This window comes from Canis aureus, chromosome 28 (genome assembly GCF_053574225.1).
Source record: "Canis aureus isolate CA01 chromosome 28, VMU_Caureus_v.1.0, whole genome shotgun sequence".
NCBI lineage: Eukaryota > Metazoa > Chordata > Mammalia > Carnivora > Canidae > Canis > Canis aureus.
In genome coordinates, this window is record NC_135638.1 from 28,026,892 (window position 1) to 28,054,449 (window position 27,558).

General features: G+C 36.8%; 1 long non-coding RNA gene across 11 annotated transcripts in view; it reads left to right on the plus strand.

Moving 5' to 3' along the window:
- Positions 1 to 27,558, plus strand: part of LOC144300581 (uncharacterized) — a 264,995-nt gene that overhangs the window by 232,918 nt on the left and 4,519 nt on the right. For 2 of the 11 annotated variants that reach the window (XR_013367316.1, XR_013367321.1), the window contains 6 exons: positions 1,368 to 1,419; positions 3,738 to 3,771; positions 7,449 to 7,490; positions 15,209 to 15,237; positions 15,357 to 17,448; positions 26,897 to 27,130. This is a non-coding gene — a long non-coding RNA (uncharacterized LOC144300581). The remainder of the gene's footprint in view (positions 1 to 1,367; positions 1,420 to 3,737; positions 3,772 to 7,448; positions 7,491 to 15,208; positions 15,238 to 15,356; positions 17,449 to 26,896; positions 27,131 to 27,558) is intronic. The other 9 variants (XR_013367318.1, XR_013367326.1, XR_013367319.1 and 6 more) reach the window with 7 other exon arrangements.

The window sequence follows — 27,558 nt, forward strand, 5'->3', positions numbered from 1 at the left end:
ACGACAACAGAGCTAGGGGCTGAAATAGCTGGACTCCCTTGGCTTGTCTCTGTCTAGAAAATTTTGTCAGCATACAGACTTCTCATGTGGCAGCCCAGGGCTCCAAAAATATGTGTCCCAAGAAGGAGAAAGTTAGCTTTTTATGACTGGACTTGGAAGTCACATTGGTAGTGTCATATCTGCTTTACTCTAAAGTTAGTGGTGAGTCACTAAGTCCAGCCCAAATATGAAGGGAGGGGATTTAGATTTCATCTGTGGAAGAGATGAATGTCAAGGAAGTCAAGCTAAGGTTTACAACCCACACAATAACTTAGAAAAAGAGGAGAATGTGGCTTTTCAGGAGCCAAAGGGAGATGTGGTTTAAGATGTCCTTTGCAAGGCTTTTATTTTGGCAATCTAGAATCTTCCCACTCCTCTTTCTGACCTTCTCTTTTGTCGTTTTATAGAGAAATTGATTCATAGCAAATGACCTGTGTTACCTACTTTAATCCATGATTGATTATGTAAAAAGAAAGAGAGTAACATTTGCTTTCAAGAAAAGTCAGTCAGAGGCAGAAGTAATTCAATTTATGAATTTAATATTGCAAGCTATTGAGCCAGATCAGGGAGAGACAACTCTGCTTTGAAGATTGTTTGTCCTCAACTGAATCAACTTGGGGGTGTCAATCATATTTTTTTCAAAGCATTTTGATGAAAAGATAATGGCACCAGAGTAAAACATTTGATTATATGTCAGTGTGTGAGTGAGCACAACAGAACCAATCTTCAAGAGGTGCTTCATGCTCTCACTAAACTGAACAAGCCAGAAAGAATGTTAGCTTCTGAGTGGGTGAGTTGGGAGACAGTCAACAATCACTTATTGCTCCCACCCAACTCTCTCCTCCATCCCATATATAGGCACTGGATAAAAGCAGTGAGTAAATCATTAATCACTGTCACAGCCCAGGAGTCTCTTACCCAAGTTCTAACTATGTTTAGTGCTCCATCCTCCATCTTTGTTTGTTTGTTTTAAGAGAGGGATAGGGGAGTAATAAAGGACAGGGAGAGAGAGAATCTTAAGCAGGGTCCACATCCAATGCGGAGCTGATCTCATGACCCAAGCCAAAATCAAGAGTCCAACACTTTATCCAAGTGACACACCCAAGTGCCTGTGTTTGTTTGATTTTTAGTTCAAGGACATGCTGGAGCACTTTTAGTAGGTTATTGACATGAAATAATCACATAAGAGTCACAAAAATGCTAGTGATTGTGCTCTATTTCTTCTATCTTGATTCACTCCTTACCATTCTCCACTCTGACCTGTGTCCTGAGAAGCTCACACTCTAGGGTTCCATCAATAGTCACATTTTATTTTGTTTTCTTGACAGTGCTTCAGGAACAGTGATGGGTGCCCATGGTGCAGAGCAGAGTAATATTGAGGTATTATTTCCAACCTTCCCCACCACGCTGTGCTAAGAGCTGCCCACATCCATTGACTATAAAGATAAAGATCCTGTCAAAACCTTTTCACAGTCCTCTCTGCCTCAGGTTTCAGTAACTCTTCTTTTCTGTTGCCCCATTCAGGCCTAAGAGTGGGTTCTGGGTTGTCATTGTCATCATTTCAGAGATACTGCAATGTTACCTGATGTTTTCTTTGAACTCCACCCTTGCCTTTCTAAATACTTCTTCATCAAACCCTCTTTAAAGTAAATAATTTGAGTATGGCTCAAATGACTTTCAGCTTATTGCTTGAGCAACTGGTTAGATACAAATGTCATTTTCTTAAAACAAGAGAGACTAGATATTGGCTTTGGGATGTATCAAGTTACTGTTGTCCATAATACTTGAGTAGATGTGCAAACAATAAGTTGCAATCAGAAAAGAAATCTGTGTTGAAGTTAAAAAATTGAGAGATGACGTATAGTTGCTGTATGCCAGAACCCTGTCTCATACATTTGGATGTCAGTGGCCAGACTGAGTGGCAGGCGCAGATTATAGATAGGAGAGTTAGTTGAACCACCAACGAGCCGACACCAGTGCAAACACACGAGGGTTTATTTACAAGTTCCAGCTTGGGTCCAAGTGAACCCGACACAGCGGAGCAGGGACTTGGACCCCGAAGTGGGTCGAAGTGGGTTTCAGCTTAGTTTTTTTAAGATTTTTTTTTTTTTTTTTTATGATAGTCACACACACACAGAGAGAGAGAGAGAGAGGCAGAGACACAGGCAGAAGGAGAAGCAGGCTCCATGCACCGGGAGCCCGACGTGGGATTCGATCCCAGGTCTCCAGGATCGCGCCCTGGGCCAAAGGCAGGTGCCAAACCGCAGCACCACCCAGGGATCCCCTCAGCTTAGTTTTTTATAGGCTGGTCTAGGGATTTTCAGAAGGGCTGGAGGAATTTCTCAAGTTCTGTTTACATTCTGATATGGGGCTTTCAAGGGCATTGAGCTCTGTTCTTATTCTAATAGGGGCTTTCTAGGACGTTCAGCTGTAAGCTGTTTTCTTCCTGTAACTGAAGTAATGTAAAGTTCAGCTCTTATTCACAGGGGCCTGGGATGGCTGTACTTGTGCTAACGCTAACTAAACTTGAGGTGGAATGGCCTTGATTTTTCTCGGCCTCCACAGAGTGAGGTACTGAATATTGCAGGGTGAACTCTATAGGCACCAGAAATGCCATGTCCAAGTCCCTGAGCAAAAGAAAGAAGAGATGCCAGTTCCTGTTAAGACTGCTACATGGAGTGACCTGTGAGCTCTGATTTAGTTCTGGACCCTTCTGGGCCCTAGAACAAGATCTGTCTTGGGATCCTTTATTATCTCCAGCCTCTGAGCTGTGCCTGAGCTTTCCCTTGTTTGCCACTCTCCCTCCCACCTGCCCCTAATCTCCCAGGCTTCTTTTCTGTAAACCTTATCCTTCCCTGGCCCCCTGCCCTAGACTCCCCTATAGTCCCAGGGAAATCCTTTCCTTATTCTCATTGATCCCCATTTACCTTCCTTTAGAACCCTCTTTTCTTCTCCTTATTACTTAATAAACTTCAATGGACCATTAAACCCAGAGTACAAATCATTAGCTGCAGAAAAACTCATTCTCCTTCCCAAAGCCTCCCTGGAGGGAAAATATTTGCATTCCATCCTTTTAGTGTAACAAAGAAAGAAAAGAATAGCAGAGGCTATGCCCCTTTTCCCCCCAAGCACATTAAAAATTTTTTTCAAGAAAAATGGAAGAAATTTTACAATCTGACAGGAGGCAGAAATTGGATGGAGAAATGAAAATGTAAAGTTTGCAATGAAATTGTAGCATAAGTAAATCAATGCATAAAAAATTCACCTGAAGAGGAAATCAACAATCAGATATTGAACACTCAAAGTAGGAAAGTTTAAAGGGAAAAAGGAAATTTGGGACAGCCAATGAAGAGTAAAAATGTGAAGCATAAGAAAAGAGGTTATCCCTGGTGAAAGAAAAAAAAAAAAAAAAGGAGTGTTTGAATGCATAGGCAGAAACAAGAAGTGTATTTTGAATATCTAAGTATATTTTCTTTATATGACTGATGGTGAGGAGCAGCAGAACCAAGCAATGAAGAGAGTTCAGTTATGAATTGAGTTTTACATCTCTGGCCCAGAATTGAGGATGAACCAATAGAATGCTCTGTTCTTACCATCAGTAGCTGTTGTGTAGATTAAATGAGGCTTGTACCTTCCCTGTGCCTCCCTTCTATGACCTGGATATGTAGATAACTGATACATCTGACTTCCTTCCTTAGGTCTGAGGGGAATACCATCTCCCTAAGAATAAAGGTGAGAAAATACAGCAATTCTTGGGTGAACCTCCAGACACCTGAGGCATTCAATCAGGTTCATGCCTAGGCAATAAGGGAAGAGTTCATTCTACCCAGAAAAGTACCAGCCAGCAATAACTTATGGAACTTTGGTAAACACATACCAGAGAACACATCTATTATAGAAAGATGAAGTTCTGACTTGGTGAGATTAATCAACAGTGTTCAGGGCAAGACAGGTTCTGGATTCAAGGTAGCCTATCTGGGTTGGGAAGATTGTTGGACTGGGAATTGCATAGAAAGATACTTTACCCTGAAGATATCAATATTACACTGTATTACCTAATTCTCTCAAATTTTAATTTCAAAATGTTGTTTTACACCTTCATAAAACTTAAGCATCTGTCAAATCAACAACCAGCTGAGGGAGAAAAATACAATTGGACAAGCTCTCTATTTGAGTGAATTGACCTATGTCCCAGTGCTAGGAATAGTGACTAAAATCAAATAGAGGGATCTGGGATTGACCTTGTGTTGATCTAGGCTCCTATGATTATCAGGAAAATGCCACCATTATTATCTTTGAAATTTGGGTTCTTATATATCCCCTTGTAAGTAAGTCACCTAGGAAGTATTATGTTTTCTTTGAACTCAGAAATAAAATGCAGCTTGAAGAAAACATTTTTCCTTTGAAAATGTGGTACCAACTATTTTCTAATTTCTCTATTGAATTACATATATTAGCAAAGGAAACAGGTACAGGAGAAATAAGCTCATCTGTTGGTCAGAGAAAAATGGGAGCACAAGTAAAGGATTTAATAAAAATACAAAGGAAAAATTACAAATACATTAAATTTAAAGTACCATGTACTACAAACATATTGAGTGACAGGTACACCATTCCTTGAGTATCAAATTCAAATGTCCAAGGGCTACATGAACTCGAATATGTATCACAAGTTCTGGCTGTATGTAAAAAATATTAAGAATTATTAAATACACAATAATAAAAATTGACTTATAAATGCCACAATATCCAAATGAAATGTAATCAACTAGTTCACTTAAGACAGTAAATAAATAAGCTCACAGGAAGGTATGCCAAGACTCAGAAAAATGAGCCATGATACTCTTTTTTCAAATATTCTTAATAATTGTTATGCTTTATAGTATCATACATTCCTTTAGTGTCTCTTGTATAAAGAGTATTTTAAAAATCTTATTAAGAATCAACCAGAATGATGATGTCTCAAGTCTTTAAAGGAAGAATTAACAAAGGAGAATCTAAAAAAATTTCAAACCCTACTCACTTAAGGACTAGTGTAGATTGTCTTATGTGTAGAGACTCATAGTTGCTAGCCTTCAGTGGCTTTAGTGAAGAACATGATTTTTCAAGTATGAACCAAGGACCACAACGGCCATGAGACACTGCAACTAAAAATTGTTGGTCAAATAATTTGAGGCAAATCTACATTAAATCCATAATGTAAACAAATTTTGTTTGTTGTTAAATACAGATCATCATGAGTCTCCTAATATACCACAGCACATCATGATATCCAAGAGGGGACAATGCAACATTTTCTGACCATATTTAAACATGAGATTTTTTTTTCTTGGTTGTTTCACTATTCTTTGGTATTCTTTTGTTTATCAAAATGCCTCATTATCTTTCATGGAAAATACTTTGGAAAGTTACAGTGTGGAGGCAATCTGATTATCAGTGACAGAACACTAGAATTAAATACCAACTTGTGGTCTGGAGTCTACTCTGTTATAAGTCAAGGATCTGGCTCAAATACAAATACAAGAAAATTAAGAAAAAAAAATATTTTTTCTGCCTATGTGTGCAGTGACTCTACCGCTCTTTGTGAATAAGTAAAGAAGGTAAAGACTGAGAAGGAAAAAGAGAAGTAGGGTAGTTAAAAAAAAAAAAAAAAAAAAAGTGTTCCTGTAGACTATTCTAGTCCTTCACTCCTAGTCTCTTCAGTAGTTATCTGTTGTAAAGTGTAGTACTCAACCGTAGAAGATACAGATCCTGCCCCAAGGAGTTAATATATTTAGGGAGAAATGTAAGAGGTTCGGCAAATACGTCCAGTGGGATAATTTCGTTAAATACAGGATTCTTAGGAAGCAATTAAAGAGAAAATATAACCCAATCTTGGAACAACTGGGAGTTGAGAGTTCGCTCAAGAAAGTTTTCTTCAAAATAAGGAGTCATAGAACAAGCTGAATCCTGAAGGATGAGAATGAAGCAGCCAGAACAATTTTGAGAGGAAGAATACTTAATGTAGAAGGATTTAAAGAAGTACATGTAAAATTATAGGCAAGGGCTCCAAATGATTAAGAACCTGGTTCTCAGATAAGTGGAAAAACGTTGAGTAAAAGAAAAAGATCTTGCCTGAGAATGAAAGGATTCTATTTTAGTTCTAATGTATCTGTTGATGAGACTCTGACTTAGGAAGTGAAAACCCTTGGAACCTTAGTTTTCCTGTCTCTCTATTGAGAGTTAATTGTGAGACTAGAGGCTCTAGAAGGTTGCTGTCATCTTTAACAACGATATGAAATCAAATAATAATAATAGTTAATGCTGAATATAGTTAACCAGACACTTTGTTAACTCTTTGCATGTGGCAACACTTAGGAAACTGAGACGGAGAGGATTTAAGTGACTTTCTCAAGGTTTCAGAGCTAGTAGGTTGGAAGTGGGATTCAAAATGCGGCAAGCAGATTCAGAGTCTGCACTCTTAACCATAGGGTAAGTTGCCTTTCAATATAGAAAATATAGGTAACTGAAAATTATCAGATTTTATTATTTTGTTCCTCTTTTTCCAAGCCGTATAAATACCATCTTTGTAAGACAGGGGAACAACATAGGCAAACTCCTTCAAGTATACTATATTTGGTCCAAGTTTTTCAAACATTAAAGATTTATGAAGTTTAATGGTACCAAATAAATGGATGAGTATCTTAAATACATTCTAATCATTTAGAAAAAAATGATGCTATGTGGTAATCCCAGGCCTGCTATTTCTAGAGATTCATACTAACATGCCTGGTAATTTCCATGTAAAAGATGTGGAATTGGTCAGAGTTTTTAGAAGCACTGCAACAAAGACAGAGAAAAATAAGCAAGTCCCAAACTAACTTGTGATGTAAATGTTAAAAATAATCTACCCTATAGCTTTGGTGCTATGCTGTCTTCCAGGTTGTGCTAGGGGACATCGTTAAGAGAATCTAAGATGGACAAGTGTGTCTGAGAGTCATAGACTCCACAGTTATGGTCAAATTGTATTATTTCTAAAACAGATATAACAACAAATGAGTGAATATCTTTAACCAATTTTCCTAAATATTTCTTTAAATTAACTTTATTTTTTATTAGAGGTCTATACATAAACACACACACACACATAGTATGTATACATTATATATATAGCATGTATACATATGTATACATATGTAGTATATATGCATGTATTATGTTTGCAATGTATATGTATTGTATGTGTGTATATATAATATATTGTGTATGAATATATATACCATATATTGAAATGGTTAAATATATAAACAATAACACCAAACAACAACCTTACAAATAATGAACTTTCAATTACTCATGAAAATCATCCATCTTTAAAACAGTATTTTTTAGCAAATTTATAGCAATAGGAATATATATTTCTTTTTCAGAGAAGACATTCTATGAAGACTAGCTAGCAGGGTGGAAAGAACGTGAGTGTTGAATGTTGCATATTTTTTACTTTCTTAGGGGAAATTATTTAACTCTGCTGTGCCTCAATTTCTTCCTCTGTTAAATGGAAGCAATAATACCTACTTGGCAAAATTGAAAGACATTTAAATGGAAACATTAGATATGACAAAGTTACAAAAATCTGGTAACATATTTTCTTACCCAGAAATAGCATTTATTAAAAATTATTATATTGCCATTGACCTTATCTACACCATTATTAGAATTAATTCCCCAATCATAAAGTCATCTATAAAATCTGCATTTTGATTTTTAGTATTTTATCCAATCATTAAAAAAAAAAACTTTTGCAAGAAATTCAGGAAAAATTTTTTTTTTTAATTTTTATTTATTTATGATAGTCACAGAGAGAGAGAGAGAGGCAGAGACACAGGCAGAGGGAGAAGCAGGCTCCATGCAGGGAGCCTGACGTGGGATTCCATCCCGGGTCTCCAGGATCGCGCCCTGGGCCAAAGGCAGGCGCTAAACCGCTGCGCCACCCAGGGTTCCCAAATTCAGGAAAATTTGAAACCAATACAATTTATCTAATTCTGTTAGACATCCATGTAGGTGGACAGACTATTCAGCACACAGAATTAATGCTGAGTATCACTAACAGTAAAGAAAAAAAACTATTTAAACAAAACAGAAAAAAAGAATAAAGATGTTGATAAGAGCCATTTGAGGATTTTTAGTTCACCACTGACAGTAAATATGTTGCAGTTTCTTTGTTCTAGATGAAATAAAATAGTCCCTATTGAGTAATGGAACTTAGTTTCTGTCTTGAAGGAATAATTACAGAATAATAATGGGATCACTAAGAAATTTATGAGCGTAGAATAAGTGTCTTTACTATAATACCAAGATATGATGAAGTAAAGAAATTCAACAGACCCATCTCATCAAAGCCACTTGAAAGTGTTAATGTCTTCCAAATGTCAAAACAACACGACAATTTAGGTAAAAAAGAGTCAAATTCCTTGAGCGTGTGTTAACAAAACACATGAAATCTATGTTTAAAGAATAAAGTTTTAAATTTTAAACCAGTTTCTTTGAAGTTTTAAAAAGAATTTTAAGGCATTGGTCTACTGTGTCCCTAGCAGAGCTAGCTTCACAGCCCCAGACCAGTGCTGTCACATGGGGTACTGTGCTATAAAGGGCCCTATGCTTGAAGTCTAATGCTTTGTGGTTGCTGTATTAAAGTTCTTAAGAATTTTATCTTTGAATTTATTTGTGTTTTGTAAGTGAAGTCCTATATGACAAAGGAACATGCACCACAGGCTTGAAACTACATGATCCTGCCTCATGCCTGCCTCCCTAACATGGGTTCTCAACTGCCTAGTCTCCTATCCCTGGCATGCTGGGTGCTATTTAACCCCTGCTCAATGATATTTACTGCCTTCACCCCTGGTGGGCACTTGTATGCAGGGATTAGATATATGGCACCTAATAGTGTCTTAGGGCAGGACCTGGTGGCAACTGTGCCTGTCCAAGACTAGAAGCATCATGGCACACTCATACATGACTACCAAACCTCTCATCCAGACCTGAAGAAGTACCAAGCCAAGAGTGCCCTCATACAGAAACTGTTATCCCTTGGAGTGGCCTGTCCACTGCGGATTCTAGCATGAGCCTATGGGAAGGAATATGCCCAGAAAGTGGAGTATCCCATTGCCTGAGGGATCACAATATTAAATAGCAAATAACAGAGGTGCCTGGGTGTCTCAGTGGTTGAGTGTCTGCCTTTGGCTCAAGTCATGATCCTGAGGTCCTGGGATCAAGTCCTGTATCAGGCTCCCCTTGGGGAGCCTGCTTCTCCCTCTGCCTATGTCTCTGCCCCTCTGTGTGTGTGTCTCATGAATAAATAAATAAAATCTTAAAAAAAAAAAGAAACACAGCAAATATACCAGGACAGATCAAGAAAGAGTAAAAGAAAATAAAAGGATTATATGTTAATACCTTTAATGATATTGTTCCTGCTTTTTGAATAAGAAGCTCCAGAGTTTGATTTTTCACTTGCATTCACAAATTATGTGACCAGCCCTACCTAGTTCCTAATGTACGAGACCCATAGTAGGCACTCAATATATTTCTTCAGTGGATGGCGAACGTGATCTTCATTGAAGAGACTGTCATTGTCAGTCTTGACAGTTTCACTTATCAAGTACTGAGAAGTCACTTCATATAGTTCACTATCAAGATGTGTCTTACTAGATAGAAGGAGAGGAGAGTAATAGTAGCTAGTGTCTCCATTTTAAAGGATTAGAAAAAATTGTTAGGGTTCTTATTCTTGTCCTTGTATTAGCTATAGGAAGAAAACAAGACTCAAGACTGTAATATGCCTAAATCTAGCTCCTTTTACTATTGTTTCATTGCAAGAGTATTAAGGAGCTGAACTTCTGGGTCTCAAAGCACCTTTTCTTCAATAATTCAAATAATTCTCCCAATTTAAGGAGCTCAAAGCATTGTTTTCTTCAGATAATTCCAGTTTTATACTCATTCTAAGCTTGTCTTTTGTATAAGATTTCCCCTGGAGGAAAAAATGTTTGAAACTGCCAGAAGAGGCATCTTTAAAAAAAAAAAAAAATCTGGAGACTTAATCTTCTGGGAAGATGAAGAGAACACAATTTTCTCTATTCCTTTTACTAAGTATAACTAAAAACCATGAGAATATATAACAAGTCAAAGAGGACCGTGAAAGGCGACAGTAAGACAGCAGACCAATCAGGGAGCTTAGGACCTGAGGAACAATATGGCAGCAAGTTCTCTGGATTTTCTTTTTGCCTCAGAGGAGGAACTAAAGAATCCGGCAGCCCAGAAATGCCAATATGTACAGACACAAAAAAGTCCTAAGAAAAACTTGCTTTCTCTAGCCAAAGGAAAGGGGCAGCAAACCAATATAGAAACTTTCTAAACAGTAACTACTACTCCAACCAAACACTATAGGAAAAACAAAAAGTAACCCCAACTCCCTTCCAGGCCAGTTCAGGCTAACTCAGGAGTTCTAGACTTCCATGGTTATGAGGCTATAATGAGGAGCTCCAAACCTTTGCCAGAAGGATGCCAAAAAAGGCCAAGTAGGAAGCCAAGACTTTCACTTATCTGGTAATAGTACCCCCGTTTAACCCCTTCAATGCCACTGGGGACAAAATAGGAATCCTAAACTTCCACTCTCATCTAGCATTAATGAGAAATGCCAAACCCCTCACCACTGGGGTGGTATCAGAGGAAGCCCTGTAAAATTTCACCTTCACAGTCACTAAACAATAATGAGGTCATTCCATCATGGTATCAGTGGAGCTAGAAATCCTACCAATGCCCAAAAGTAACAAGTCCTCTTCCCTTGGGTGTCAACAGAAGCCAAATGTCAGTACTGGGATGGCACCCCACCTCCCTTGCCAGAGGAGAGTCATAGAAGTTCAGCTAAAACAGAAAATCTACATAAGATCTAAAATGTCATAATATAAAAATGCCCAGATCTCAATAGAAATTTAGTTGTCAAACTAAGAACTACAAAATTCTAAAAATGTATGCAAAAAGATAATGAATAGAGGCCAACACTAAGATGCCAGACATCTCACAGTTATCTCCTCAAAATTTTAAAGCAGCCATGATAAAAATGGTTCAGTGAGGAATCAAAAACTTGCTTGAAACAAATTTAAAAAATAGAAAACCTCAGCACAGACACAGAAAACTTCAGCAAAGAATAGAAGATATAAAGAAAAACCAAATCAATATTTCAGAACTGAAAAATGTAATAACCAAGATAAAAAGTGCAATAGATGGACCAAAAGCAGAACGTAAGGTACAGAGGAAAGAATCAATGAAATGCAAGATTGAATAACACATATAACCCAATCTAAGCAGCAGTGAGAAAATAGACTAAAAAAAATAGAGACCAAGAAACTTGTGGATTACAACAATAGGCATACTGTTCATATCATCAGAGTTTCATAAAGAAAGAATACAGGTGGGACAGAAAAATACTCAAAAGAATATTGGCTAAAATTATTTAACAAATTTGTGAAATTAGCAAGTGACATAAATCTACATATTTAAGAAGCTCAACAAATCCCAAGCAGGATTAACCCCAAAATATTCCTGATGGGACACATCAGTTTTATACTTCTGAGAACTAAAACAGAAAAGGGAAAAAATTGAAAGCAGCTAGAGAAAAGGACACATAACAGATCTGAATAACAGCATCATTCATCAGAAACCTTGGAGACCATAAGAAAATGGCAAAATGTATTTCCAGTGCTGAAAAGAAAAGACCTGTCAAACTAGAACCATATACCCAGTGAAGATGTCCTCCAGCAATTAAAGGGAAATCAAGACATTCTCAGATAAAGGAAAACCAAGAAAATTTGTTGCCGGCACATCTATTCTAAAAGTATACTTTAAGGAAGGTTTCTAAACAAAATGGAAATTATAAAAGAGAAAGAAAAAAGCAAACCTTAGGACATCAAAAAGGAAAAAAGAACATGACAAATAAAAATATGAGTAAACTCAATTTGTTTTCTTTCTTTTGAGTTTTAAAAATTATGTTTGATAATTAAAGCAACAGTTATAATGATGTCTGATATGGTTCTAAATGTATGTATAGGAAATATTTAAGATAATTATATTGTAAATGGAGCAGGGTAAAGGGAGGTAAAGTTTCTATATTTCACTTGAACTGGTAAAATTATGACACTGGTAAGACCTAGAGAATACTAAAAATGTATGTATAGAAATAATCTCAAAAACAGGATAGATAAATCAAAATGAAATTCTAATAAATATATAAGTAATCCACAGGAATGGAAGAAGAAAGTGAGAAGAATCAGTCTATCTGATTTAAAGACTTCCTACATAACTAGAGTGATCAAGACTGTGTGGGTTTTGTGGAGAGAAATATACATTAATCAGTGGAACAAAGGAGAAAACACAGTAATATACCCACACAAATGTGCCCAACTGAGTTTTGATGGAAAGGCAATTCAATGCAAGGAAGAGCCTTTTCAACACACAACACTGGAGCAACTGGGCATCAGTAGAGAAAAATGAACTTCAACCTAACTCATACATATTAGGTGAAAATTCTCTCAATATGAATTACAGACTTACCTGTAAAACATAAAGCGATAAAACTTTTAGAAAAAACTAACAGAAAATTTGGGGAATCCAGTCCTAGGCAAAGAGCCCTTAGGCTTCACATCAAAAGCTTAAAAGAAAGGAAAAAAATGGTAAAATAGATTTTGTCAACATTAAAAATATTTGCCATGCAAAATACCCTGTGAAGAGGATTAAAAAACAAGCTACAAATCACAAATCAAATCATATGATAAACTAGAATCTAGAATATATAAAGAACTCTCAATTTCTACGATAAGAAAAAAATCAAATGATCCAATTAGAATGCAGACAAAAAAGATAATTTGCTGAAGAAGACATATGGATGGGGATAAGTAGATGACAAGGTGTTCACATTATTAGCCATTAGGAAGTTGCAAATTAAAACTGCAAATAGATACCACTACACATCAATCAGAATGGCTAAAATAAAATAAAAAATAGTGGCAGCAGTGGATCTGGCAAGGATGCAGAGAAAATAGATTACCCATATTTTACTGGTAGGAATTTAAAATGGTACAGTTATTCCAGAAAACAGTTTGGCAAGCTCTTTAAAAACTAAACATGCAGCTAATATACAACACAGAAATTATTCTCCTGGAGAATATTTGAAGAGAGAAATGAAGACTGATAAACACAAAAACCCATATGCAAATGTTATAGGGGCTTTATCACAATAGCCTCAAACTAGAAACAACCCACATGTCCTTCAACAGGTAAATGGTTAAAGCTCAGTACATCTACACCATGGGATGCTACTAAGATGTAAAAGGGAATGATGTATTGATACATGCATCAACCTGGATGAATCTTTACGGAGTTATCCCAAGTGAAAAAAAAAATCCAATATCAAATAGTTAGATAGTATATGATTTGAATTATATTACATTCTTTTTTTAAAAAGATTTATTTATTTATTTGAGAGGGAGAGAGCATGAGTGCGTGAGTGCTGGAGGGGCAGAGGGAAAAGGAGAGAATCTCAAGCAGGCTCCCCACTGAGCTGGAGCCTCATGTGGGGCTCAAAGCCTGGCACCATCTCACAACCCAGAGATCATGACCTGAGCCAAAATCGATAGTTGGATGCTTAACCCACTGATCCATCCAGATGTTCATGAATTATATAATATTCTTAAAAGACAAAATGCTAGAAATGAAAAATATTGTTGACCAAAGTTAAGGAAAGGATAAGGGTTGGAGGGAAGAGAATGTGGCTGTAAAAGTACAATGTGCACAATCCTTGTGATGGAAATGTTCTGGATTGTGTCCATGTAAATATTCTGGTTGTGATACTGGGTCATAGTATCGCAAAATGTTATCATGAGAAGCATCAGGTTCATGGTTACGTGGGTGCTCTTGGTATTGTTTCATACAGCTGCATGTAAATCCTCAATTACCTCTACATAAAATATTTAAACAACTGAAAATATTAAATCTTAGAGTTACCAACATCAAAGAAGAAATCATAATTACTGCATTAAATAGATTATACTTTTTGGTCGCCAGGGTGGCTCAGTCAATTAGACATCCAACTCTTGGTTCCAACCAGGGTCATGATTTCAGAGTCCTCGGATCAAGCCTTGCATCTGGCTCTGCACTCAGTACAGAGTCTGTTTGTCTCTCTCCCTCTCTCTGGGCTCCTCTCCCCTGCCCATGTGCTCTCTCTCTTTGTTTCTCCTTCTCAAATAAATAAACAAATAAATAATCTTAAAAAAAATAGAGTATACTTTTGAACAATTAGGTTCATTAATATCTTAAGAATTTTAAAAAGTAAAACCTACTACCTATGCCTTTTATAGACCTTCTGTCTTCAAGTGCTGTGAATAGACTGAAATGAACTCTGGAGTAACATAATTCAAAACAGCCTCGACAAAATTACAAATGATCATTTAGTATTTCCTAACAAAGCAAAGAGACTAGAGAACTTTGGTTCTGTCAAAATCATTGCAAAATTGCCACAAATTAAAATAGAGTGAAAATTTGAGTGATAAGCAAACCTAGAAGAAGAATTTAAAAAGCACTACAGTCATGTAAGTGTTAATGTACATTTCTAAAAACCCCAGTTCACATGTTTATGTACTTCCCAAAGACCTTCATGTTCTAGTATTTTAATATATGCCTTGGGTGTTTATTAATAGGCACTTTGGAAAATCATTCAGGCCACTGGCTTTCTTCCTTTTAGTGCTGGGAAATAGTAATTTACTAAATAGCAACTCATTAATGTGAAAGAGTTAATGGAAAAGCTGTGTTATGCATTTTGATAATCTACTTCAATAAATATAACCACATAATGATGATTATTTAGAAATATAAGTAGCAACAGTAAATCTAAATAAAGACATTATTTATAAAATTGGGACTAGTAATATTTTCCCACATATTGGTAGGATAAAAGTTATTATTATTATTTTTTGGTCTCTTTATTCTAGATTGTTGGTAATTTGGAAATAAGAAGAAAAATAAATTATGTCTGGGGAAGTCCAGAGAAAAGAATCTGGATTCAGGGTGATTACTGCATGTTCTTTATCCTTGAAATTGTTCTGGGTATTATCAAGTAATATATATTTCCTCCCCTTTTACTTCACAGGGTGAAGCATTCCAGTCATCACTGTGCTGGTGAGTCTCCTCTGCTTTTTCTGTGTCACTGTTTCTCACTGAAAAGGATCTGAAATGATGCAGGGGTGAGGGATACATACTGTAAGATCAGTCCTTTCTTTTCCTTTCCTTCGCTATAGCCAATATGAATGAAGACCCAGAGGGAAAAGGAGGCAGAGGAGCTGCCAAAAACAGGCAATGGAAGAAAGTAAGTGAGATGGGAAGAAGAGTCACCAGACGCATCCTGGGATGAAAATGAAAAGATGTTGAAGATTTGTCATTTTCATTGTTACCATTTTATGTTATATTTTGAATACAAGAGCTTTTGTGGAGGAAGTGTGTGTGGTTTTAAATAATGGTTTACAGAAAATTCATCTTTAATTTAATGTACCTGTTCCTCATAGGATTTTTAAATCTGTTTATTCCTGAGCACTAAAGAGATTCATAAGCAAAAACAAAACAAAGCAAACAAAAAAAGCTCTCTATAAGTGAAAGGGTGGAATTCTAATTATTTATCAAATTTGTTCAGTTATTATCATCATGGGATAGCTACATATTTGCATTCATTTTTTTCCTAAATACATACTGTTTAATTGAATATTCACTAATCTGCATAATTCACTTTTTTTAAAGCTTTCTATACTTCTTGTTTGCACTTTTGAGGTCCAGAATTTTATTTTATTTATTTTATTTTATTTTATTTTATTTTATTTTATTTTATTTTATTAATTAATTAATTAATTAATTTATTTATTTTTTGTGAAAGAAGGAGCAAGGGGAGGGGCAGAGGGACAGAGAGAAAATCTCAAGTAGACTTCACACTGAGTGAAGAGCCAGCCTTAGGGCTTGATCTCACAACCCTGAGATCATGACCAGAGCCAAAACCAAGTGTCAGACACTTAACCAACTAGGCCACTCAAGCACCCTGAGGCCTGGAATTTTAGAAAACGCTTCTGACAAGAGTATATTTCAACCTGGTAGGAATTACCCTTGCTTGATAACCTTGACTGGTCAATAACCATGGATGAGCCATGGATTGATTTGTTTTTAATAACGAGGTCTTAGCCCCTATGATAGTCATTTCTATCTAATGTGGAGTTTGGAACAGCATCCCATTTTCTTCTGATGCTCTGTGAACTGCCTAAAAAGTATGCCAGTCCCAGCCTAGTGGTAACTAACTTGTAGCATTATTCAGCGTGAGACTAGCCCATAAAAGGATAATGTATTTGGATATTTTGATGATGCTTCACAGAGACTGGATCTCCAAAGCCTGTGTTCCACTTGCCCCTAGGATAAGGAAACTGGTGGAGGTACTCTGCAAGGAAAAGGAAATAATGTATTTACTCGCCCCCGCCCCCCCCCCCCCCCCAGAGTCTTTGAAGAGGCAGAAAGTCTGGTGGGGAATTACAGCACTGTGTAATCTGCTCTTTGCCTCTCTTTTAAAGAGGGCCTAGGACATAGCCCATGCCAGATACATACAGCATCTGCTCTTCTTTCTTTGGCACCCTATTCTCAGTGTCAGGAGGCTGGACCTCATGGACCACATCAGCTAGCTCCTCACAGGCTAATAGCTGGATTTAGCAAATGAGGAATCTTGGCAAGAGAAGGAGGGGGAAAATGAAGTCATGGCACATTTCCTCCTGGCTCCCTGTACTTAAGAGCTTGCCTCAGACTGATGGTATCTCTTGATGGAAGGTCACTTCTCTCCAATACTCCTTTTGTACATAACTATTCTGTTTCAGCAATTCCTCCCATGCACCATCCCTCAGGAATAGAAGTAGTAACAGCCCACTCCTTTAGCCCCAGAGTCTTCTCTCATGTTTTCCCCACTCTCTACACACATTTTTGTGAATAATCCTTTTGAAAATAGGTCCTCCTTGAGTTATGATAATTTGTATGTGTTATCTGTTTCCTGTTGGAATCCTAGTTGACAAATACAGTCAATAATGAATAGTTTATTAAATATTTACTATTCCAAGAGATTTATGGGTATTGAATCATTAAATCCACTTATGAGGACAAATCAGGAGATACTATGATTATCCCCATTTTACAGCCGAGGAGAGATTAAACCATACGCACAAGGCGCACAGCAAGAAAGCGGTGGGATGTGATTTGCACCAGAGTGTTCTGTCTCCGGAGCTTGGGCCCTGCGCAAATACCCATTCAATGAATGAATGCAGCTAGAAATGCATGAGGGGTGCAGTTTTCCTGTTCCTTCAGAAGTACTGGGTATGATAATTTACATTTTTAGCTAATTTAATCTATAAAGAGTTACTTCATTTTAATTTGCATTTTGTTGATTAATGATGAATATTTATTTCCGTATGTTATCCCTAGCCACTTGTCCTCAAAAGAGATTGTCTTTTTGTGGTCTTTGACTATTTCTCTATTAAAATCATTGAGTTTTCCTATTTTATGGGTTCTTTATATAATCAAATTTCCCAGTTTTTTACATTTTTATTTTTATTATATTTTTGACACAAAATTACATTTTTTGTAACTTCACTTAGAAAAGGTGATTTTATTATTTAAGAAAGACATGGCCATTGAAATATGTTTATTAAACACATAGAAGGAAAGGAAATAAAATAAAACTCCTTTAGAATCATGCTAGTCAGAGATATTTGTTGTTCCCAATTTGAGCTATTTTCATGTAGGTTTTATTTAATGTTTGTAAATGATGTTTTACAATATATCGTGTTTTGAAACTTTTAAATTTAAAACACTGTGAATATCTTTGCATGTCTTCACATTTTTGTGTATGGTATCTGATTTTATTTCCATATATAACATTTGTAATTAAAATAAAATGCATGCTTACTGTAAAATATTCAACTAATAAAAAATTTCCCTCTGTCATCACTGCCCATACGCTGCATGGGGAGACACTCATAGCAATTTGTTGTATAGCCTCAGGATTTCTTTTTACATACATACAAACACATACATAGATGTGTTATCACATGGGCACATGGTTGGTTTAATTAATCTTCTATTTTTGAATATTTATGTTGTTTCCAGATTTTTACCGTTATATTGAAATCCAAGACTCTCAATAGCTGACATACTCAAAGATACATAGACACTGTCTTTGAGATAAACACTGACCAACAGCTCAAACAAACTGTACATTTTTGTAGACCGTATTTTCTTCCAGGACTCCTCAAAAAGAAAATGGTAAAATAATGAACCACATCTTACAATGTATTAATAATGAACATAAAAAATTGCTTCAAAAGGGAGATTTCTTTTTGAAATAGTTATATTGCATTATAAAAAATAACACATATTTATTGTAGAAAACTTGAAAACTACACATAAAAAATCTAAATAAAAATTCCCCCAAATCTCAGTACCCCAAAATAGTCATATTTTAATGTAAATTCATTTATAGTGCTTTCTTTTTGTGATATGATCACACTTTACTATTATCAAATATTCAAGAGCAGGAACAAAGGATTGGAGTGAACAGTTTCTGATAGGGTGCCACATGCGCAAGGAGACTGGTTTCCCTGCATCCTACTTTATGGCATTTAAAAAGCTCTGACCGCCTCCCTATCTCCATTTGATACCAGTGCTTCCTATTGATTATGATCACCAATACCCTCCCAGTAAAATCCAGAATGGTTTCCATGATTTGATGCCAAGAGCCTTAAATGATACACTGTGTAAGGAGGATTTCCATATTATTTTTCCAAATTACTTTTTAGCTTTCACAACACCATCTGTTGAATAATTCTTATCTTTGTCCTTTCTCACTCAAAACATTCTGTTAAATAACTAAGTCTCTTTCTAGGCCGTATTCTTCTTTTAATCTATCTGCATAATTTTCAACTATATGATTTTGTTGTTTGCACCTTCATTCATTCAACAAATATTTATTGAGCAGTTATGTTATTTGTGTTAGCATAACAGTGATCAAAACTAACAAAGAGGGGCAAAGACAAAGAGTATAGTGGGCTATGCTATTTTATGGTGAGTGATAGAGAAGATTTCCTGGATAAAGTGACAATTGAGCAAGAAACCAAGTAAGGAGGTTAAGAGCTATGTGACTATTTAAAGAACAAGAATTCCAGTTGGGAGTTGAAAGGGAAACATGAGAGTGGAAATCTTGAGCTCAGGCAGGACTGGCATATTTCAGGAAGTGCAAAAGAGTCAATATGGTTGGAATGAAGTGATTGGGAGTAAGAAGTATGAAAAGAGATCAGGGAGGGGCTGGGGTCTGGTGACTCTGAGCATGTGGGCCCCTAGAAGACCTTTCCCTTTTATTCTAAGAGAGATGAGAAGACATGAGAATCTGAGCCAGGGAGTGAAATTCATGACATTGCTGGCTCTTGTTTTGAAAATAGAACATGGTGGGCAATAGACAGGGCAAGAATGAAAGCCTGGCCACTAATTAGGAGGCCATTGCAATAATTTAGGTGAAAGCTTTATGATGTATCAGAAATGGAGTAATAACATTTGGAAGGGCTGGGGAAGATTAGTTGTGAGCCTCCAGAAAACTAGAGTCACAATCTAATAATCTTTATATTCTGAGTATCAGCTAGCCTAGCCATTCCACACATCCCACACATCCCACAAATATTTCTTGAATGAACTCCCTTATGGGACGTCCAAGGCCACAGCCTGCTGGACTTCCAGGCCAGAGGTTTTGCCTTTTTGCTAATGTCTCTCTACTTTTGGTCTCTTCCTCTCAGAGAAAGGGTTCCACAGAGTCACCTTGTTTTCTGCTCTTCAGAGCTTTTCTTAAATACTCCATCTTCTTCTGGCATGTCTTTTCCATAGACAACTTTTACCCTTTTAAAATTTGGTGAAGGGATGCCTGGGTGGCTCAGCGATTGAGCATCTGCCTTTGTCTCAGGGCGTGAAACCAGGGTCCAGGATCGAGTCCCACAATCAGGCTTTTTGCAGAGAGCCTCCTTCTCCCTCTGCCTATGTCTCTGCTTCTCTCTGTGTGTCTCTCATGAATAAATAAATAAAGATCTTTAAAAAAACTTGGTGAATATTGTACCATTCATTCATTTCTCAAACAGATATTTACTGAGCACCTCATATCCATTGGGCACTCTGTTAGGCTCTTATAGTAAATGTATCAGGAAGTAAAATAGACAAAATGCCTGCCTACAGGGAGATTCTATTCCAGCAGAGGAAGAGAGAAAGCAAAAAATAAACACAAAATGGAAGTAAATGGTGGGGTACACTAGAAGGCGGGACATGCATGCTATCAGCAGATGCCAGGAATGCACTTGAGATCAGGGCTCAGGGTTGGGGGCAGAGGCAGGTACAGGACTAATTTGGAGGGCAATTCAGATTCACAGTGAGCAGCTACATGGGCTCTGTCTAACATTGCACCAATGATTCTTGCTTAATCCTCAAAATAGGGCTTCCGAGTTTCCTATTATTTCTTTTCAGTTCATTTTTTTCATAGGTATCCCTGATATTCACTTTCTAACAGGATGTTAAAATACATTTACTAATTTTAAGAATCATAACAACATACATATATGGAACATTTTATAGTTTCTGTTGATTTTTAATGCAATGATTTTTTTTTGGCTTTGAGCCATGATGCCAGAAAATTGTGTAGTTAAATGCATACTAACATGAATTAAAACCAAGGGAAGCAGAACTCACAAAGAGTTTATCATTTGTCCCCAGCTACATATATTGAATCAAAAAATCTTAGGGTTCACAAAGTCCAATTTGTTAAATGAGATTTGTGATTTTGTTTTATATGTACATAAAATTTTCTCTTATAAGCCTATTTATTGATAGAGTCTGTGAGAATTTTGAACTCATAATAATGACAGAAAATGTGGGGGAAAAAAGTCAAGAAGGAAGAATATTGTATAAGAGGCAAATGGGGAGGAAATCTAATCAATTTTCATGAGACCATATGACCAGACCTTGAAAGGGTCTACTTACTCACCACAGGTCATCTATACAAGTCGCATTTTAGACACCCACCCCTCTTCACACAAAGTAAGTTAGCTTCCTCCTAGAGAAGAAGGCACCCTCCAGAGTCTCAAATCAGTCATTGTTAGGAAATCTAATGTTAACCGAATGCCTCCTTTTCTCTGCACCATTCCTCCTATTTTGCTCTAATATTTTAAACCTGGTTCTCAGTAAGTTGCTTTTGTCTCTTAATACAGAACCATGTGCCTTAAGCTTGCTCAATGTGATGATGTAAATGAGGCTTTGCTTGATAAATTAATAGGATGGGGAACAATGTTTCATCTGATTTGAACAGCAAAGAATAAATCCCTAACCTCTCACTTTCATTTTTCACAGAAAGATTATATAATGCTGTGAGGAAGGAATCCAAATTAGCCTGGTCTATGTAGTCTTCTAACACAGTAGTTGTTGCAGGATCTGTTCTGGGAGGATATCAAGAAGGACGGTTACAGAGTGGCCAGTCCAAGAAAAATCAGAGATAACCTCCTTCTGATACCACCGTGGTCTCCTGCACTTTCTATGGTAATCTTACTGCCAATAAATCTCTCTTTCTTCAAATTATAATACCATCCTACTGGGTCATTTATTGGAATGACTACCCCATCTCTTCCTACTGTGATATTATAGGAAAATACTTAGTTTCCAATAATCACATTTTCTATGCTGTATCCTATCAAAGTATGAGTTAATACTCCCTTTTGGCTAGTGTTTTTATTTAAGAAGCAAAATTACCACTTTAGGAAGAATTAAAGAGTATAATTTCTTTAAAAAAAGATCTAAACATTCCATGCCAAATGCCATACAAAATACAATATAAAACAGATCACCAAACTCTCTGATTCATTTGTGGCGGTTAGCCCTGCTGGTTATCCACAAAGTGTGCATAACTGATGTCTTCAACTGAATTGTATTGCATGGTTTCATATGACAGCAGAGGGAAATGACTTGGAAAATACAAAAAAAAAAAAAAAGTATAAAACTTTAGAACAACAGCTTAAAGTGTTTAATGAACTATAAACAGCTTCCACTGTTTAAATGTCTATGAGCAGTGCAATGACAAAGAACAGCAAGGAAGGAATAGAACACTGTGCAGTTTATAATTAGAGCTATTAAGAGTACTAAAGTGAATATAGAAAGCAGCTACTAAAAGCGAGCTGCTCACCAAACCTTATACAAAACACACACTCGAGGGTGCGTCTACACTAGCCCTTTAAAAGGAAACACATTAAAGCACATTTATATCTGCTTGGTGTCAGCATGTAGGCAACAAAAATGCATTACTCCCAAAGAATGCTTTCTATTATGTGCAATAACATCTATATTATACATCACAATGATGGGCATTATTGTGGTGTCATTGCCATAGCTTTCAACATTAACACTATGGGAAAATGGACTCTTTCCGAGCACCGTAAGCGAAAAAAAATGCTTGGTGGAAAACATAATGTTCATCAGTGAATTCATGTTACTCCCAAATGAATTTTATTTGTCAATAATGCATAAATGTGCCTCATGCAGGTATGTCCAAGATTTTTCCGTTTTACTTTTTATACTTGGAGGATTTTGAGCAACTCATTTATTATGAATGAGCTGTTTTAGAGTTATAGTGAGCTACTTGGTGCTGTTAATTACAGTGTGACTTGGAGTCTAAGAAGAGCCATGTGTGAAAAGGGACAGAGAGGCTGTGCCAGGAACGTGTCATATTCCTTAGAGTGCCTATAACTCATAGTGCCCACGATAAAACAAAACACAACAGAACAAACAAACAGAAACCACTGCTCTACAAGGTTCAGTGCACTGTCTTTGTTCATACCCCAGTTATCTTAACTGCTTGAAATGACTTCTTTGCCATCGTCTGTTATAGCACAAGGTGTCTGCAAATGTCAGTGGCACAATTCAAATACGGTTAAGTTCAAGGAAAGGCTGGTGATCACCCATTTTCATATGATTGATTGATTGATTACGCTGAGTCCCCTAAGGCCTTTGTCTGTAAAAGATGCAGGCTTGAGAGTATGAATGTTGGCCCACATCTTCTTCTATTACTAACAAGCAGGCTGGCTTTGCATTTTGACTCAAGCTCAGTATCTCGGTGTCCTCTTTTAAATAATGCACATTTTGTCACCAAATTCATAGGCTTTTGTTAGACTAACTAGACTGCATACATACATTTGTACAAAATTCATACATGTAGCATCTGGTTCAATAAATAGGACTTCAACACCTCAGTCCTGGTTCTTATGGCTAATAATTCCTAAAGATAATAATGCTTTTCTGTTGTTGTCTTTACTGATCTGAGAGGCAGAATCAGAAATTTTCTGTTTGAAATACCTCTTTACCCACACTCAAAATGGAGAAAGTAGATGTTTGAATGGGTTGTGTAATTGCGACTATTTGGTTTCCCATTTGAACTTTCATGTTAGACAGCATGTAACTTTATAGAGTGGTTAATACAATGAGGAAATGGTGCTCCAGGGGCCCTTTCAGGGTCCAGGGACCCTCCTCCAGAAACCAATGGTTCTATCAGGTCTCACCCTGCAGCTGACGCAGAGATAGTCTGCATGTACCCTCCTCCTGCTATAGGCAAAACCCTTGGGACTAGATATTGCTGAGGGGCTTGTCATGTGCCATATGATACAGACACCTAAGCAGAACAAAGAATACACCTTTAATTACATATGCAAAGATCTTTTTTCCCAAATTATCATACGTTCTAAAAATTAAGACATGGATATAACCTTTTTAAGGGCCACCATTCAACTCAGTATACTAGCTTATAAAGAAAATAATTAAACTCCTTCATGTAGCATCAGAAGGCCTTCATCTAAATCTGGACTCTACTGAATCCCTTGGATATTATGCTCAGCCATGCTAAACTGCTTGCCATTTCCTGAATGCCTCTTCCCATTCACCTCTCAGGGCCTTTGCTCACTGCTTTATCTGCCAAGCATTAGCTTCATTATTTTTCTGCCTACCAAATGCAATGCATCTTTTAAGACTCAGTTCAAGCATTACTTCCTTTATGAACTGTGTCCTGAGTCCTGAGCCTGCTTTACTCTCTATTATCATGGAGTTCACAAAGAAGTATTGTGACACTCTTGTAATCACATGTACTTTTATTACATTAACATTTTGAAGCTCGTTTGTCACTGTCTGGTTCCTCCTACCCTCAATCACCTGCCTTCATCCTCATCAGCCTATGTTTTTTATCTTTAAATTTACATCTCATAGAATTTTCATCTCCAGAGTCTGGTATGACACTTGGCATATGGTAGGCTTTTATAAAAGGTTGCTAAATAACATTGACAACTGAGTACCTATTATATACTAGTCACCTCACAGGGAATTTATGTATGAGACAATATTGGCTATAATCTTCAAAACAAGACTGGAAGGCAAGTATTCCTAGTCCTATTTTAGCAATGCAAAACTAAGACTTAGAGTAGTAAATAGCTTGCTCAAGGCCATAGAGAAAATAATTGGAAAAATTAGTATTTGAACCAAACTTATCCAACTTAAGCCAATGTTATTTTCATTTTAAAATATTGATCACCTAAATGTTGTTATTATAACGTAAGGGGTGCTTGAGTGGCTCAGTCAGTTAAACATCTGCCTTCAACTCAGGTCATGATCCCAGGGTCCTGGGATTGAGCCCACATCGACTCTGTTCAGCAGAGTGTCTGCTTCTTCTTCTCTCTTTCCTTCTCCCCCTGGCTCATGCATGCTCTCTCTCTCTCTCTGTCTCTCTCTCTCAAAACAAATAAAATCTAAAAAAAAAAAAAAAAAAAAAGATATTTGTGTGAGTAATTAGAGTTGGTAGAATAGGATTTTGGAACTATAGACATCTGAATTGTAGATAAAAACTTTATTAAAATAATGTTTTTGGATTACCTACTATGTGCCAGGTATTATTCTAGCACCAGGGATATAGCTGTGAATAAATAAGTCCAAGTCCCTGCTCTTACAGAGTTTACATTTAGAGTTTAGTCCCTGCTGATACAGAGTTTACACAGTGGAAAGGAGGGGAGCAAATGAATAAAGCTTAGGCAGTGATGAGTCTAAAGAGAAGAAAGTGAATCAGAGTAAGAAAACAGAGTGATGCAGAGGTCTTTTTATAGAGGATTATCAGTCCTTTTTTTAAGGGTCTGCCATTTGAGCCAAGATCTCAATGAAGTAATGGCAAAGAACAGCCATGAGGCAACTGGGAAATGACCATTATGGGCAGGGAACAACTAGCATAAAAGCTTTGCATTGGGAAGCTCTGGAGAGCATTAGGAAGCCAAGGACAGCAAGGAGGCCAGTGTGGACAGAATGGAACAGTCAATGGGAAGAAAGAATGAGATCCATCCCAGAGGGAGTGAGGGAACCACATGTGTAGGTCTTATCAGATACTGAATTTTTCTGTGAGATGGAAAGCCTTGGAGGTTTCTGAGCACAAGTATGAATATGATCTGACTTAGGTTTTAAAGGGTCATTCAGGGTGTGAAAAGAGTCAAGAGGTCTTCAGATTGTTGGAAACAATCATGGTAGTGGCTTCCTCAGCAAGGAGGCAGAGGGGTTAGGAGGAATTAGTGGATATATATATATACCAAAGTTAGACCCAAGAGAAGATGCCCTAGATGTGGGATGTTAATAGAAAGCAGATTGGAGGGTGACCCCCATGTTTGGAGAGTCTTTAGTCTCTACATGTTAAGTCATGAAAATGAGAGAGGTAACCTGTGGTAAGTAACAAGTGCTGTGAAACACTTACATTTATAACAGCATTTATAAACTCCTACATTTATAACCAACAGAAAAATAATGAGAGCCAATGTGAGCCACATATGCATTCTTAAACACTCCTGCAGCAACATTAAGTCAAAAGTAACAAGAGAAATGCATTTAAATATGCACTTTGCTTATCCCAGTACATCTAAAATTCTACCAACATGTAATTATTATAAAATACAGTTGATCTTCATTATTTGTGGATTTGGTATTTGTAAATTTACCTAAGAGCCAATATTTACTGTAACCCCCAAATCAAAATATTCAGCACTTTTACAATCATTCATCGACATGCACAGAGTGGTAAAAAGTCGGGTAACTGGACACACACATTCCCTGAAGTCAAACTAGGTGACGCTCTATCTCTCTGTTTCAGCTCTCACACTTTTTTTTTTTTTTTTTCAGCTCTCACACTTTAAAACAAGTGTTCTTTTCAAGGTATATTCAGTGCCATATTTACCACAACTTTTTGTCCTTTTTGATGGTGATTTTGCTATTTAAAATGGTCCCCAAGCATAGCTCTGAAGCTCTGAAGTTCTGTCTAGCATTCCTAAGTACAAGAAGGCTGGGTTGTGTCTTAAGGCGAAAACAAAGTGTATTAGACTAAGCTTTGTTCAGGCAGGAATTATAATGCTATTGGCCATGAGTTCAATGTTATGAATCAACAATATAGATTAAATAAGAAGTCTTTAATGAGAAACACACATAACACAAGGTTACATATTGATTGGTAGCTGAAAGTATTGTGACCAAAGGATTACAGGAACATACCCCTGTGTTCCTCCTGGAAGCAATGGTTCAGTATTCACTAATTTGTGTTCCCAGAATATTATAGAACATAACTACTGCAAATAATGAGTTGATTGTTTATTAATGAGATAATTTACATGAGATTTTCATACTAAGTGTTCAAATTCTGGTGTGCATAATAACATCCTCATATCTTAATTTGAACTAGCCACATTTGAGAAGTCTAATAGTCACATGTGACTACTGACTGCCATTTTGGACACCAGAGAATTAGAACTAAGATAGAGGTGAAGGAAACAGCAGAGAAGACTAAAAAGGAATGGCTGGAGAGTCAGAGAAGAAAAACCAGAGAAGTTCAATGGTGTGGAAGAGGGCATGAAGTGCGAAGTTGCGCAAAGAGAAAGTTCCATTCATTTGGAAAGTTCCTGAGACAGCAAGGACAGTGAGTGCTTTATTTCTGGCTGCATAGACTTTATCATTTATCTTAGCAAGTGATACGTGGTTCAAAAATGATGACTGAGAGCAGGTGAAATCATTATGACTAGGGGGTAAAAAGTGGAGAAATTGGGTCGAAAATCCTTTAAAGAAGCTTGGCTATGAAAAAGAGCTTGGATGTTGATTGCATATGTGAAAAGATATTAATGAATGCTAATTGTGAGCACAAACACCCAAAAGTATAGGGAATTGCCGGCCTATTTGTGAAGCCTACTAAGAAGGAATCGCTAGAACTTTCGGTATTTTTCCTGAACAGTAAGTACCAACTGCTCATTTTTTTCCCTGGGGAGGAACACAGAACGCATAGCAACAGATTTGACAGTTGTGCAATTTGCAACATGGAAAATGAAATCAAATAAAGTCAGCAGCCTTGTG